We start from the raw sequence: 16,129 nt of genomic DNA on the forward strand, positions 1-16,129 counted from the left end.
TGGAAAACACTAATTAATCTGATCCACGCTTCGAGAAATGTTTGATCTGCACATTTCTTCGTTGATGAAATACTTAACAGAAGATTAAAGGTATTCAACTGATTGCCAGGATATAAGGTAAAAAAGCATGTTTCCTTTTTCAACTATGCTTCGTAAGTTGTGCTAACACACACACATTAGTACTAATTCAAGTATGTTAAAGATCTTTGTTGTTTGTGCTCTAAAATAGGTATATGTCATGTCCTGTTTCTCTCGTGTGTTTAAATATCGCATTTCTCTCTCTCTTAAGTCGTACATCATCCCTATGTTGTTTCAACCTGTCTTTCAGCCTTTTTTCGTTTCTCCTATGTACACACTCTGACATTCTTTACATTTCACTTCGTAGATAATCCCTTCCTCTTCCTCTTCTCTGTTTTCTTGTTTGCATTCTTCGCTATTCTTAAGATGCTTCTCCCTCCCTTCCTGTAAGTTTTAATGCCCGCTTTTCTAAGCACTTTGCATATCTTTTCTGTGGTCTTCCCCATACTCCTTATTCCAAACCTCCTCTCTTTTTCTTTCTCTTCCAATTCTCCCCTGCCACTTTTCTTCCTTCTTCTGTTTATGTCTAGTCTATCAGCCTTCTCGTAGCCATTCTTTTCCAGCTGTTTCCATAGGCTATTTATTTTGCCTTCTTTTTCACATTCTTCCGTGCATATTTTCTTGATTCTGTCCTCCATATTCTTTATAAAATTAATTTTTGACACCTCACTTACATCACTTCTTTTGTGGCAGAATACCCCTGCTGCACACTTCTTCTAATGCCAAGCGGTTTCAATTTCTTGTCCTCTCTTCTTTTTCATCAATATATCTAGGTAGCTTAACTTGTCTTCTTCTTCTATTTCAAGTTCCAATAATATCCCTCTTTCTTCATCTTGTATTTCTTTGGCAAATATGTGGAGCTGCCTCTTCGTTCCCTTCCATATGCCAAAACAATCGTCCACATATCACAAACTGCAGTCACGAACGACAACTTCGCGAGGGATTCGAAAGCAGGTGATCGATGTTGGAGCCTCTTTTGTCTTGTGCATTGTGTTTGAACAAAGTAAAGTTATTTTCCCCAGAAGCCTTCTGGTATCTCCCAAAATCCAGTGAAGAAAACAATCACAAATTATTGTATTTGTATTTTCGTGCTGCCACTTTTGGCTTATACGAACATGAGATAGAGGGAAGATTACAAGAAATTGATCTTCGCGATTAGCCAAAGGTGGCAGAAAAGCGAGGTAAACCAAATCAATGAACAATCTCATGTCCTATGTGTTCTATACGTGTAAAAAATGTATGCAGACTTTAAGGACAATGCTTACAAACATATACCTATGTTTTATGACCTAAATTAAAGAGAACCCACATAGATTTTTTTTAAAAACTTATCGCACGTGTTAAAGCTGATAACCATTCTGATCCAAGCACCAATCATAATACCGAGCAATGAAATTACAAACATTGTTATTTGGATGCATTCTCTTTCGATCGCTGACCAGTTTAATGATTTTTGCCGATATTGTGACACGGACGTCATATTGGATAAGTGATAAGTCCACGTAAAAAGATTCTTAAATAGTCTGCTTTTATACCATATTTTGGCCAAACGTCACTTAAAGCTGGTAAACAAATTCATTTGTATGCCAAATAAAACCACAGAAGTTAGAAACGTGTTTAAAGGAATTTTGACATGCATAAACTGTAGAAGATAGAAATATGACGATTTTAATATCCAGGGTCTAATAATAATTATTATAAAGTGTTCCCGGGTTCGATACCCGGTGGTTGTAATACCACTTTAAACTGTAGATCCGGTCCCGATTAGTCAATCTGTGCATAACGTGAGCTTAAAATAAAGTAATTCTAATTAAATTCAATAATAAATAGGCTATCAGAATGAAATTATATTATTGGCGTACAACAATATACTGGCCAATAATGATCGTGTTTCTATAGAACTTGTCTGATAAAAATGCCTAAAGCTAAAGAAAGGCAAAATGTGATGTACTAAAAACAAAGGAGACAATTGGCTTATAGGCTACTTGCAGCAAAGCCAAAATTTAATCAACAAAAAAGAATGGTAAGCAGGTCAATTATGCAATAGCTATACAAGTATAATATAGATGTGTTGTTCTGTCGTTCAAATCTTAACAATTCGCAACTCCACTGGCATCTCCTTGTTTGTTTATCAGTAGAATGAAATTCATGCATTAAAAAGGAAATTCTTGACCAATTCATGCACGAAAACAAAATTTTATACACAAGACGGGCAAAAAGTTCAATCTGTGCTAATTAATCGAGTGTATACTAAATTAACGGATTCGCTGATCGATGCTGTTTCACTGCCTTAGTTGCCACGCAAACTGGCCTTCCAAACCGGTGTTCATCACTGACATTTCTCTTCCGACTTAAATCTTTCCACCCATTCATATACTCTCTCCTGACTTAAACAATTGTCTTTGTACTGAACCTTCATTCTGCTGTAGATTTCAGAAGGTTTCACTCGCTCTGACCACAAAAAACGATCAACACTTCGTTGCTCTTCTACGGTGCAAGTCAACGGCCATGTTGTACGTGCTACTGCACAGGCGTATACCGCTCAATCGTCACGATACTTTTATGGCGTGTTGATGAGGAACCTTTTTGAATGCCGAAACACAAATGTTCGTTGTGCATAAATCTCCATGAAGTTTAGAATGAAATTTCTGTTATTTAATGACTTACCCTCGTACATTTTTCAATTTCCTTACCTGATATTAAAAGTGATAAATTTTAGGTATTTTCATGTTATTTGTATTATAAAATAGACTAATATGAAGACATCAACCACTCAGCATATAGTTGTGGTTTTAACATGGAAGTCAAGAAATTTATCAAATTTCGCACACATTACAATAAAAAAAATCATTTCCACAGGAACCTATTCCCGTCCCATTATGAAATTTTGCTCATAAATAGTCAATTGATGTCTTCAAAACATATAATTGTTTTTCTAAAAATTAAAAATGGTATTCTTGAGATTTTAACTTTTTTTAAAGTTTTTTTAGAAATTACAAAATTCAAATACTAGTCATGTTGAATTTCAAATTATAGCTCATTAAAAGCAGAAGAGAATGACACCAATTTGAGCTCTTTAGGTCAAATAGTTTTTGATCTGCAGCTGTTTAAAGATTTCAAATTGTCGTCAAATTTTGAGATGTCAAGGTTCAGACCGTGGTTCATTTGACATGGAGTGACACTGTAAGATTGTCCTTAGTTGTTCGATTGATTGACTGACTGATTTTTATAGTATGGGGATATCAGGAAATTTTTCCCGTTACACAGTTCGGGATAAGTCCCTTAACTAAAACAAAATTGAGGACAGGCCCCTAACAAAAAAAATATATCTTAAAAACTTATTAGTAATTCATTCATTCAATCTTAAGGGGAGGAGATACAGTTACGCACCAACTGTGCATTTATTTCATAATCGCCCGAATAGGTACTGCTACTAAAAAAAAACCTGGGTGTACCAAGAGTACGAATTTCTCTCCATGTTGAGAGGTGAAGCGTTTTTTTATGTTGATTATTAAGCTGGACACGATATCTGAAAAAATAGGAAATAAAGAATTTTCGGAATCCCATTTATTCCTTATGGGGAATCAACTTCAACATCAAGTTATAATAATAATAATAATCCTTAGCGCGACAGCCCATGAAGGGCCTTGGCTTACCTACCGACTGCCGGTCTCCCTCCCACGCTTTCCTTCGTCACCTCTAAGCGTGGAGATCTTCAACCAGTATTGGAATAGTCGGGGGGTCGGCCCGACGTATAGTTAGTAGGTCTACGTGACCGGATTACGCTCACTCACTCGGAGCTCCCCAATTTCCTCACGATGGTGGGTTGCCACCGGCCCTATACGTAGGCCGAATAAATTCCGACCAGAACCGGATTCGAACCTACGCCGTCCCGCAGCGAACGATCTCAAGACGAGTGAACGCCTTAACCCGCTCGACTACGGAGGAGGACCAACATCAAGTTACGGCCAATCAAATGTGAGTTTCTACTTTTCTGCTTGACAATCACTTCTTCAAACTCATTTTTTATTCCATCGGAAGTTTGATATTCTAAAGATAACAAATCAAATAATACTCCCATATTCCCAATGCATTTCTCCTTGCCTCCTGGCAGTGTTGCCAAACCTGGTGCGCATAAAAGAGCTAAATTTCACCTTAAATGGAGTGTAAACTGACTTTCAAAGGCTAGGTTTACGAAGTTTTGATAAAGTGCTAGGGTAATGTTAGTTGTCAAAGGGGTGAGGCGCTGCTATTACCGTTAACTCTAAATTGATGACAATTTATTCTTAGTTTTCACCATCTAGATCCAGTAGCATCACTCATCTCATGGTCGTATGAAATCGAAAATAAAGGATTCCCTGATAACAATATTATGCCAATTTCAAAAAAAGTAGCTGGGGATATAAGAGGGGGTGGGGCGACGCAGCCAATATAACAATATCACGTGACGTGCAAAATGCATAATCATGGCAAAAGTTGGTCTATGTGGGCCGGAACCAGTGATGGTATCATAGCGGGGCACGGTGGTGGGCGCCCAAGTTCACAGCCAAACGAGTGCTTGAAAGAGCCAGATCTGACTCCAAGAGAGCTAAGTTGGCAACACTGACTCGGAGGGAAAAGCCGGGCGGATATTGTCTGACATGCCCTTAAACAATAACTAAAACTATACTCTCTCTGAGGACTAAAATTTCCTTATCTAATTTAAAATCTGAGCTGTAAAGGGGCACACAGGACAAACACGACTCCACAGTGGATTATCCTGGCCGCGGATCCAGACGCCAGGGCCTCGTTGGCTTGCATGAAGCAGTCACCACTGGGGTGTACTACGGGGAAGTGAGGTTCACTTTAGTGTTCCTTACCAGAAACCAGTTTACCTCTTATACAACCCCTGGGTTGATTGAGTTGATTTTGGGATACAGGGTTAAAAATCCGTAAATGCTGCAGAACATTATACATTTTGCACACATTTTGCATTGTTATAGAGAAAGTTGTAGTACTAGTTGAATAGTAGGCTACTAAAGGATGCATTCTTTATTTCGCAGGAAAGTGTCTCAACAGTCTTTGGGAAGTAGAAAGACGCCTCCAAAACCACACTGACTGATGACAGCAAAGTTCAACCGACAAACTGAACATCAGGTCTTCACGTCTTCTAAGGAGCCAGTGGACCAGGCCACAGCATCTACCAAGAGGACTGTCGTAAAAACAGGTGGTGAGGATTCAGTTTTATTATTTTGCAAATATGTATAGAATTTCGGTTATTATTTGGTGTACACGTCAGTCGGTCGTATCAAGCTGGGCATTATCTCAACACTAAAAGTTTCTGCATACCTCTGGGCAATAGTTAAGAACAATCTAGAGATGCTACCGAGACAAAGACGATTTTTCAAATACCGAATCATCTAGCATACATCTACTTGCAGGGGTTCATTACTGCATGATTATCAGTTTTGGAACGAATCAGATTTTAAGAAAAAAATCTTTGAAAATTAAAAAAGGCTTTGAAGTGATCGTTTCTCTTCAAATTCCACAAATGTTTTGATGGGGACATGTAAACTCTTGAGCAGCGCACTCTTGGTAGGTTCCATTTTTTTGCGGGGATTTATTTATTTATTTTATCTAGGATTATCACATGTAAAATGTCTAACTCGTATTTTAGGCACGGTTCGTACTAGTTGCTTCTTTCTTGAAAGTCCCATGGTCACTTTTATTCTCCGATGAAGGTTCCAGTTATATTATATTTAGTTGTTGTTAATTAATAACATTACAGCCAAGGACGTATCCAGAGGGTGGGTCCAGTTGGTCCGGACCTCCTCCAAATTCCTTTCTTCTTTTTGAAAATACTATGGGGAATTCAGCATACTTTCCGATGACACACACGATGTAGCAGATATAGAACTCACTGAGTAGTGATATGTGAGCTGAAAACCTGACTTTGAGTGAGGTGTTTTGGTACAGTAAGTGAAGTTTGGGTGTCTGTGTTCTTTCTTTTAGAAATATTACATGCAGAGATGAAATACTAAAAACAAATATACAGAAGATCGATCCGCGTATATGTGTCCGATTTTGAACCGTCACCCCTGCGCACAGAATCGACCGATCCAAGCAGTTAAAAGCGTTGGAGGACGGTTACAGCCTGTAGTATCCTGACACTATCGCGAGTGTGTGTTTTGTGCATCATGGCTCCTAAGGTGAACCGTTTTTGGGAGGGCTACATAGTTGCACTTTTCCACGCCAAATATTCGGTGTCAAAAATTCAGAAATAGTGCAATGAACTTGGATGCACCTTGGGTTCGACGACCATCAAGAACATAATCAAGCGGCATAAAAACCACGAGGTTCCGGCTATTCAGTCACCCACCAGGGGGACGAGGAAGTGAGCGTGCACTCCAGTGATGCCACCTGTGTCTCGGAAGTTGCATGGAATGGCACTACAGGAAAACCCCCGACGCAACGTGTGATGGCCACACGACTCCATATCCCAGTCAACTGTGAACCTCACCCTGTGTGAGAAATTAAACCTCCGCAAGGTTTTTAAAAGCCGTGAACATTACCTCAGTGAGGTCTCATCACATACATCTCGTTCTACCCAGAACTTTCTGCAGCAGATGGCGACAGACACCGGCATTCGGGCTATTCCATTTCACGATATACTGGTGAAGTCACCGGATGCGAGTCCCATGGATTTCTGTGGGTTTGGTCTACTGAAACGGACACTTTCCTCTCATCGTGTCACCACTCTCCGGGGCCTGTGGAAAGCCTGTCAGGAGGAATGGCAGAAGATTCCACTTCCTGTACTTCATCGTAGCCTCCTACAATGGAAGTTACGGTGCAGGGCTATTGCCAAGACACACGGTGATCACAGCCGATGGTGATCCCGTGGATTTTCATATGGTAAGTGCTAGTCCAAAATCGGACACATATACGCGGATCGACCTTCTGAATTGCATTATGTACTAGACAGTAAAAACAAACTACTGTGTTTGTTAAACTCCATTTCTAGAAAACATCATTTACTTTATTTTTTTGTTAAATTTCTTCAACATTATCAAATAACTGAAGCTTTCCGAGTGCACCATCCCAAACAAGTAGTGTTCTAGCCGCAGTTGAAGAGGTTTCTTAAACGTACTCTTTATCTGTGAAAAGGTTTTCATTTTTACTGCACAGTTGTCAAATTATTTAGAGCCCACATCACAATTTAGCTTCTACTCTTTCTTACCCAAGATACGTCATAGAACTGCTTCTGAAAAGTGTCACCAGACATTCTATTCTGAAATTGCGATTAAAAAAAAAGGCAACTCTTCTCGTATTATTATACAGGAGGGGGCGGAGTCATACAGCCTTGGCGGATAGGCACCTCTGGCTGGAAGTCACTCCAAATTTTCTTTCTAGATACGCCCCTGATTATAGCATTGGGTATATTCGTGTTACCTTGCATCTTTCAGAGGAAACTCGACGGTCCAGGGACGAGACAATCAAAGTGTTGCACACTCCAAGCGGAACCATCCTAACGAATGGGTAAGTACAATTTCTTCCATATTCTCTATTCCCCTGACGGCACAAAGATAGATGAAAATTTGTCACTATATCATTGGACTCACAAGTAAAGTGTCACTTGCAGTGAAACAAGTTGCCCGATAATGCATATATTTTTGGAAAGTACTCATCTTAACTGAGGTATTGGTGAAATATTAGGGGCAATGGGTCGGAGGTTATGGAGATAAGGGGTCTCAAGTTCAACATGGGAGTCTATGGGAAGACCCTAAAATCCGTCGCCAGCTGACGCTAAAGCACTAGTGTTTCACTCCAAACATAGAGTGATGAGATTTTTAGAGGAAATGAATGTCCAACTACTGAACACAACCAAATAATAACACATTTTGTTATGAAATTTGAAAGTATTTTTTTTTATTTGGAAGCAGAAAACGTGGTAATTAGATTCAAAGAGTGATACCACAATCAATGTGAGGTTCAGAAAACAGTCCATGGCTAATACAAATGCTCGTCACGCAGTGAGCACACTTTACAAATGCGATATCGTCGCAGTTCCACCATATATTTTGTGTAATATTTTATCTGATATGTGAGCACAACGTCCGTCCACCGCTAGTTTCCCCCGCTCTAGAATGTGTCATAACACGACTTGTTTTTCAGCCCCCTTGTTTACAACCACGGCAGGGTTTCTGTGACTTCATCAAGATGAAACTTCTCCGATTGTCTGGTATTTCCAGCATTGTAAAGACTGCAAAGCTCTTGATTTTAAGATGAAAAACGCATATTGAAGAGCATGGCAACCCAACTTACATAGAATAACATGAATATAACTGTGCATAGAAAAAAATATAAATAAGCAAAAGCATAAGTTAACGTGTTTACACAAGGTTAATGCCAGAAGGAACAAAAAAAGAGAAGAGCTGTGGGGCCTTTGTTTTTGCTGCATGAAATTTCTCCTTTTAATTTTTTTAATCCTGCCCCTCAAAGAATTCGAAAAAAAAATGTTCTTGCTTTACAAAGAGTGGCAGCGATTACAAGGGCGGGCGTGAGGACGAGATCACCCCAATTTTATTTTTGCCACTTCTGCCCCTGCAGTATGTCCTCTTAATGCTACGCATTGTTTATCCCTCGTTTTGGCAGCCAATCGCCGCTACATTCTACAAAAGATGAAGTACTTCATTTTGTTTTGTATTTACGATTGTTTCATTTTCTAATCATAATGAACAAACGATGAACAAACGAATGAAAGAATGACCAACATTTTTGTTCTCGGTATTACAGACACACTCAGACAGAATCTTTTTCTTAGCACATCTTGTTTTCATACTACTGATGGAGAAAAATATTCGGATTACGGACAATTAATTTTAAATCTCGATTCGGAAATTTTACTTTCCGAATTTCAGAGAGAGAGAGAGAGAGAGAGAGAGAGGATTATATCAAATTTTCGCCCTTTTTCAGGTACAATTTATTAACAAGGCTCTTAATGTGCTGCATTTTAAATTTCGTCTTCCTCATTTTACAATCATATATTCAGTAGTAGAAAATCCGGATTTGGCCATCCCTACTTCACACGTCTTGCTAGAAAGCTGTTATCACTGACCTGCTCATGTGTGACTGGAATTATCAATTTAGGAATGGCGACTTTCTTCATTCTCTTCTTTGGTGTAATTCCTAGTTATTCGGATTTAAGTCACGTTCGTAACATTCTAGTAAAAAACATATTAGCAATCTGAAATGTTCTTTTACATAGCATTTACTCTCCAAAGGTTTTGGAACTTCTCATCGGACGGAAATTTATGTAAACAATATTAGATTTTTCGTTTTCTTGAGATAGTGCGGACATGCGCTTACAGCACAGTGAAATATTTTTATCACTCAGACACTAGAATATGAATCGCATGCAAAAACTGGAAATAAGCTAATACAAGAGCAAGAAAGAACACAGAAACACTTCCCTTGCTAAAACTAGGGGATACTAAACTTTCCCCAGCGATATTTCATCTATATGACGTCACAGTTTTACAACCCACTAGACTTGGAGAAAGGGAGCATTAAGAGCGAAAGGAAGGGCAAGGGGGGGCACGGCCCTCCCCTGGATACTGAATGTTACCATAAACTTACATTACACACAGTATTTCATTTCAGTTTCAATGAAATATGTCAATTTATTGGAATGATGTTGCAGTAACATGATAACTTCAATCTGAAGAAGGGTGTTTTGAAAGGGCAACACTACTATGGGGAGAAATATGAGTTGTTAGGCCCCACTCGAAAAAAAATATTTGGTTGCCCTCCCTGGAAAAAATCTTGCGGACGTTCACGAGTGGCGCCACCTTAAAATAAATATTTGGGGGCAAGGTTGGCATAAACAATATTTTCTATATGTAAATCTGTCCCCATTCACATTTTTGGGGGGAGGGAGGAGTAAAAAAGTGCCTTGGTGATCAGACCTTTTGAGGCAGGCGACAAACAACGTCAACGGACTTTGACGAGCCCCGTCTCAATGGACTCCTTGGGGCTCTTGGTCACGGTATCGGGGTGGTGCGATGGCGTACAGGAGGCGTGGATGAATGCTCGCCTCTGTCGATGTTCGTGAGAGGCGGGAGAGGCCGTCCCTTTTCCCTCCTTAGTTGTGTAGGGGAAGGGTTGCAGGGGATGTAGTGGTTGCATGGAAACTCGCACGACTCTCTCCTCTACACTCCACACCGCTCGGTCTTCTGTCGCCTGGAAGCAGTTCGATCTCCTTTCCATTTTTTCTCCTGATTTTTCCAGTATTCTTTCAGTGACTCATGGTGCCACAATCAGAATAGCTATTGAATATTTTTAACATTTTATGCTCAAATATTGTTTTCATTAGTTTGCATCATTTTGTACCTCTCTAAATGCACTGTGACAACGGGGATGAAAGATAAAGTAGACGATAAGACAGATGCAAACGTTTTCATGCCTTTACCAGGATTCGAGGTTAAGGCCTGTGGCTTCAAGGTGTGTTACGCTCACCACACCGTCATATCATCACTGTCACACAGAGCATACAGCACAGTAATTCAACCGACATTTTCGAATTGTATGCTGTAAGGATAATTTCTGGGGTTTTAACAAAGGTTACTTCTTTAATGACTGGCAGAACTTATCTCACATTACATTATCTATCTAGGTTTACTTCGGAACAGAAGATTGTGTACATAAAAAAACCCACTTTTCTAACGTTCTCAACTGAGTTTAGAAAACATACCTTAGATGGCACGGGTGAACATTATTAATATTTCCTCTATAAACATATAATCATTTTGCAGAGCAAAACTACTTCTTAGTCTAACAACCTCTAAAATTCCTTCTAATTATGTTTTAAACACTTCTGCTAGCTATAGGCATTGTACTTGCGGCCACATACGTATACATTTATGATGTGTATACTAACTCCTAAATATAATATCCCATTTGTCATTTTGCTATCTTCCAAAATAAACTGCTCTTAATATTCTAAAAAGGCTTCCTTGCACATGAACGTGTGTACGAAGCTTCTGAATCCATTTTAGTCTACCTGCAAGTTCCATCTAGGTAGGAATAAATGAATGAGTTAAAATTTTGGAGTGAAACGGAGCATATGTCCATTTTGCCCCCTCTATGTATAGGAGGATGGAAAACTCCTGATATTTAAAATCCTTACCTTAAAGTTAAAAAAGTTGTGTAAAGATGCAACACATTAAAAAAGTAACGACTGTGAAAGAGGCATTATCTTCTGGCAAGATAAAAACATTTTCTAAAATACTGCCAGGATCACCCAACATGAAAGATAAATCGTTGGGAAGTTAAAATTGTCTGAGGAAAGTAAAATCGACTCATTCGAGAAAAATATGCTGGAAACTTTAAACGTCATTTTTCATACACGACACATTGCAGGGCCCAGTCCCTGCAGCAAGAGGCCATAGGTGAGAAGGCTGTGTCCAATTCTAAGATGGGTTAACTTGCCTCTTCTCGGCAGAAGGGATAGCACGAGGAATGTCATGCACGAATCATGAGCTTGATAACACGAAGCATGTTCCGGTTACATAATTGCACTCTTGCTGTCAAGTGTCACGAAGGGAGCAACGAAACATATTCTGCAGGCCCTGGCTGGCAGAGAGGGGACGAGAATATCGTCGTCTGCATCAGCAGACATTGCGGTAGCATTGGCTGCTTCGTTGCCTTTGATGCCCACGTGACCAGGGACCCAGCAGAAGGTAGGACCTGGCGCAATGTATTCATATACACTTCTGAAGAACCTTTTTCAATACACATACATTTTGGGACATATTAGGGAACTAGGAGAAATATTTAGGAGTTCCATACTAATAGTATTTATGATGCGGCAAACGCTCGACATATTTAATTTGAATATTTACGTCACTTTTTTGTCTCTCTACGTTAATCGTGACGACGAAGATGATTAATGGTGATTAGATGCTGGAATGAAGTCAACATCTGTGCCTTGAACAGGAGTCGACACTGTCAGTTACTGGCTAATGTATGTGATCCACCATGAGTCACTGGAACACAAAACACATTATTTTCTATTTCTTTTTTCTTACTTTTTCTAATTTGATCTGATTAATCCATTATAGCATAGTTGCTATTTCATCAGATTTCATGGTGCGTGTATATGTTTGTGTGTGTCCATTACATCACATATACACTAAGGTCATTTTATTTGCTAAATTGTCCCTCTATAGGAATACTCCATTTTTTAATGTATTGGCCTGTTGTACCCGACTGCCTGACGTCTACCCTACATTATGTGGTCCTTAGTTTGTGCTCCTTGTTAGTGGAGATTTTATTTCCATGTATTTCACTTGCTGTCCTCATCCTCTTTTGTCATCTCTTGTCACTTCTTTGCCTTCTATTTCGAGTTTGCATTTTATTTAGTTACCATCGTTTTTCTTACCCAGTGGAATTAATCACAACAATTAGGATCATTGGGAATTGATGAAACTTCATGTCTTACCCTTCATACTTCTGTAGAATAACCATGAAGACGAAAATGGATGATGAATTGATGGAGACCTTGATTTTTCGTGTTTAAAATATGGAAAAATCTGTAACATATTGCGTTATTTTCCTCAAAATTCACGTAGCCCAAATTAATTTAAAGTGAACTATTTTTTATATAAGGGCTGCTGTTCTACTATAGAACCTGAGTTATGCGTCTTTTACATAAGATTTACAGTGCTTATATTCTTCTTCTTATTATTATTATTAATGTGAACTAATGATCCCGGGTAGCCATACGATCAGCACTCGTGATTTTCTCGCCGTGATGCATCATGTGAGTTCCAAAATTGTATTTGCTGTTCATGAAGAAAATAGGTAGAGACCTCGCCTTTTCAGTTTTCTGTGCTATATTTCTCAAGATTTACGTTTTTATTTGACTACACGTCGCTGCTTATATACCTAAAATCACACCTTCATTGTGCTTTTAAATAAGTACCCATATCAATTTGTGGTTCACATGACATACACTTGTTCGTGACAGTTTCATACTTTGAAAACTGTTTTTGAGAAAGATATTTTCAATTATTTCTCATGACACAAACAGTCAAACACTGATGTTAAGGGTCTCGTGTGACTTTAGGTGGGCATTCAATCTCCGCCCAAATTACACCACTTTCTTCGATCACCCAAACCTTTCTCGAACGACAAATAACTTATGATACAACTTCCGTGTGACGGTAGGTGACCATTCGATCTACCGCCAGAACCCAGCAACTTTGCTCGGTGATTCAAAATGTTCACATAAGGTGAAACATACACCTATCCATGTACAAAACGCGTCATAGTTTTTTTCGGAGTATAAAATTTGGGAGATCATGCACGTGATACGCCCATAAAAGTGGTAAATTTTATTTTTTAAAGTTAAAAACACAAGAATGTTGTATTTTCGAGGTAAGTTGAGTTTTTTATGCGCAGAAAGTGTTAAAATTCGCGAAAAATGACACGATTGCAATATATGCCAAATTGGCGTTATTTCGCGATATCGAATGTATCAAAAATAGAATATGTCGCTGTACATACATGAAAATTTTCTTTCAACAATTAATTTCTTTTCGGTGTTCTTGCGTCCGCGAAAAATCAAGGTCGCTATGAAGTGATTAAATGTGCATGCTTTATCCTCAATTCGAACCTAGGGCCACAGGCTAACCACTCTGCCGTGGAGGGTAGGGTTACATTCTTTTTTCAAAGCCCTGGAAAAAAAAGGAGATCGGACAGCTTCTATGTTCCACCCTTGCCTGTTTCTGCTATGCTTAAGTTCTTCCTCCAGACGCTCTCTGTGAATTGTTCCATATCCAATATTTTTTGTTGTCCTACTGAAGCCATGCTTCATTGTGGCACAGCATTCTGAATAAAAGTTCAAACCATTTCCCAATCATTGGACTCTTTGTTATACATTTGTATATTTCACAGACACCTACAGCTCCTCTTCCAAAATAACATAAGGCTATAGTCAGCACTATTAATACTTAACTATAAGAAATGTTATGATATATAGTATATATAGGGTCGAGAGAGTTCAGTGACAGACTCTGATGTAGGTCTAAGAAAAATAGTATATTATTTCTTTCATTATTGTCAATTTCTAAGCAATGAAAACATGAATTATGAAATCTAACATAGTAAATGTAGGAAATAAATCCAACACAGTGAAGTAACACTGACTGCAATTTAGGACGATATTAAATATACATTGGTCTGCAGATTGCAATGTACGAAAATGAGCATTAATTAGTTAAGAAATACACAGCTCACGTTAGGTCTAAAATAGGCTTTTACAGCTGAGAAAAGGATTTCAAATGATAGTATTTTCTGACAACGTAAGACATAAATTGTGCCATAGAGTAACGGGAAGTTAGATGGAAAATAATACAATTTAAAAATACAGTGTAAGTTATTCCAAGATAGAAATGGAATTAATTATAAAACGTATGATGAAATAAATTAATCCAACATAGTGAAGTTAGACTGATTTCAACTTTAGAAATTAATACTATAATGGTCATAGTAAGACAGAAAACTTCGAAAAATACTCGTAGTACACAGTCAATCTCGTGTACTTATTTCAGTCGGTGACCTTCCAGCGCGAAGACTTTCAATAATTATTATTATTGATTATAATCGCCGCTCTCTGATTGTATTTTACAATCGACCTCACTAACTCGGCCATTACAAAGTTCTGCGCATCTTACACACATGTACGGTCGGTCTCTCGGTGCATCAACAGCTAACTACTGCCGGAGTCATATTTAGCAGAAACATCAATTTAAACTTTGAACAGATTCTACTGACTCACGGTGTACATGCATGTATATCTCTAAAGGCTTAAGTCATAATAATTTGACTGATTTGGTTTATTTTACTTCGCTTTTCTGACACTTTTTGGCTAATCGCAGAGATGGTAATGAGTGATAAGACGAAATTTATGAAGGGACTCTCACAAAGAATACCCATGCCAAGGCTGTGATTCGTTGGGCAATGTGTTAACCACTCTACCATGCGAACCCTTATGATTAGAAAATGCTTATTACTGCTTACGTTACCCCGTGTAGCTTGGTGCACTTTTTGACACTCGGTGTACGAGAAAAAAAAAATGTGTTTGTTCAAGTCTGTAAGATTCAAGAAATAACCAACTGCTTGCTGCTTTCAATGTTCATTTGATTGGTTACCACATCACCTAACCATACACTACACTGTACACCGCCCTAGAACAGATGACATGATGACTCCGTGTTGCACGTTTAAACAACTAGACACGTCAATGCAAAGATAGTAAAAAATCTCAGCGAACTAGACGGGATAATTCCTCACTAAAGAGTGTCTTGAATATAATCTGACTGCTTTCCCTCTTTCAGAGTCAAGACAGAATCCCTGGAAACGTCGCTGCGGAAGTACCAGCAACAGAGACAACTCTTACAGAGGAAGAACAAACATCGATTTCCTCGCCAGAGGGGCTGAGGCCTCAGTGAAGTCTGTTTGGAGCTTCTTACCTTAGATGCTGATGTACGTCACAGAAATAAACATTGTAAATGTCTGTCACTTACCTTCGATGTTTAACTTCTAGGAAAAGGAGTAATATACACAGGCAGATCAATGATTTTCATCGAGTGGACAGATTAGAAGGCATGCATGACGTATTTTTCTGACACAAGATGAGAAATGTATAGTCTCACGCAGTTCAAGTTATATGACCGCTTTCTCCTTGAATAAGACTAAAAAAATGATTGATAGATTGATTGATTTGGTTTACTTTACCTCGATTTTCTGCCACTTTTGGCTAATCGCGAATAAGTGGTATGATGACATTGATAAAGGGATACTAAAAAAAATGACAGGGCGGGATTCAAACCCTAGAGTCTGGGCGTCGTATCGCGTTGTGATAACCACTCCTCCACGGAGGCAGGCGGGACTAAAAATAATTTCCTAATTGTAATAACTGATAAAATATCATAAACGTTGTAAACTGAGCGATTCAAAAGGAATCCAGAATATTCCGTGAGGCGAGAGTATTAATGATTTTAAACACAAA

General features: G+C 38.7%; 1 long non-coding RNA gene across 1 annotated transcript; it reads left to right on the forward strand.

Moving 5' to 3' along the window:
- The first annotated feature begins 1,995 nt into the window (after positions 1 to 1,995).
- LOC146003990 (uncharacterized) lies at positions 1,996 to 15,590 on the forward strand. Its single transcript, XR_014443880.1, has 4 exons — positions 1,996 to 2,101; positions 5,121 to 5,287; positions 7,521 to 7,593; positions 15,456 to 15,590. It is a non-coding gene; the product is annotated as an uncharacterized LOC146003990 (long non-coding RNA).
- Positions 15,591 to 16,129: the final 539 nt, after the last annotated feature.

This window comes from Lepisma saccharinum, chromosome 21 (assembly GCF_977018435.1).
Source record: "Lepisma saccharinum chromosome 21, izLepSacc3.1, whole genome shotgun sequence".
In the NCBI taxonomy this organism is placed as follows: Eukaryota; Metazoa; Arthropoda; class Insecta; order Zygentoma; family Lepismatidae; genus Lepisma; species Lepisma saccharinum.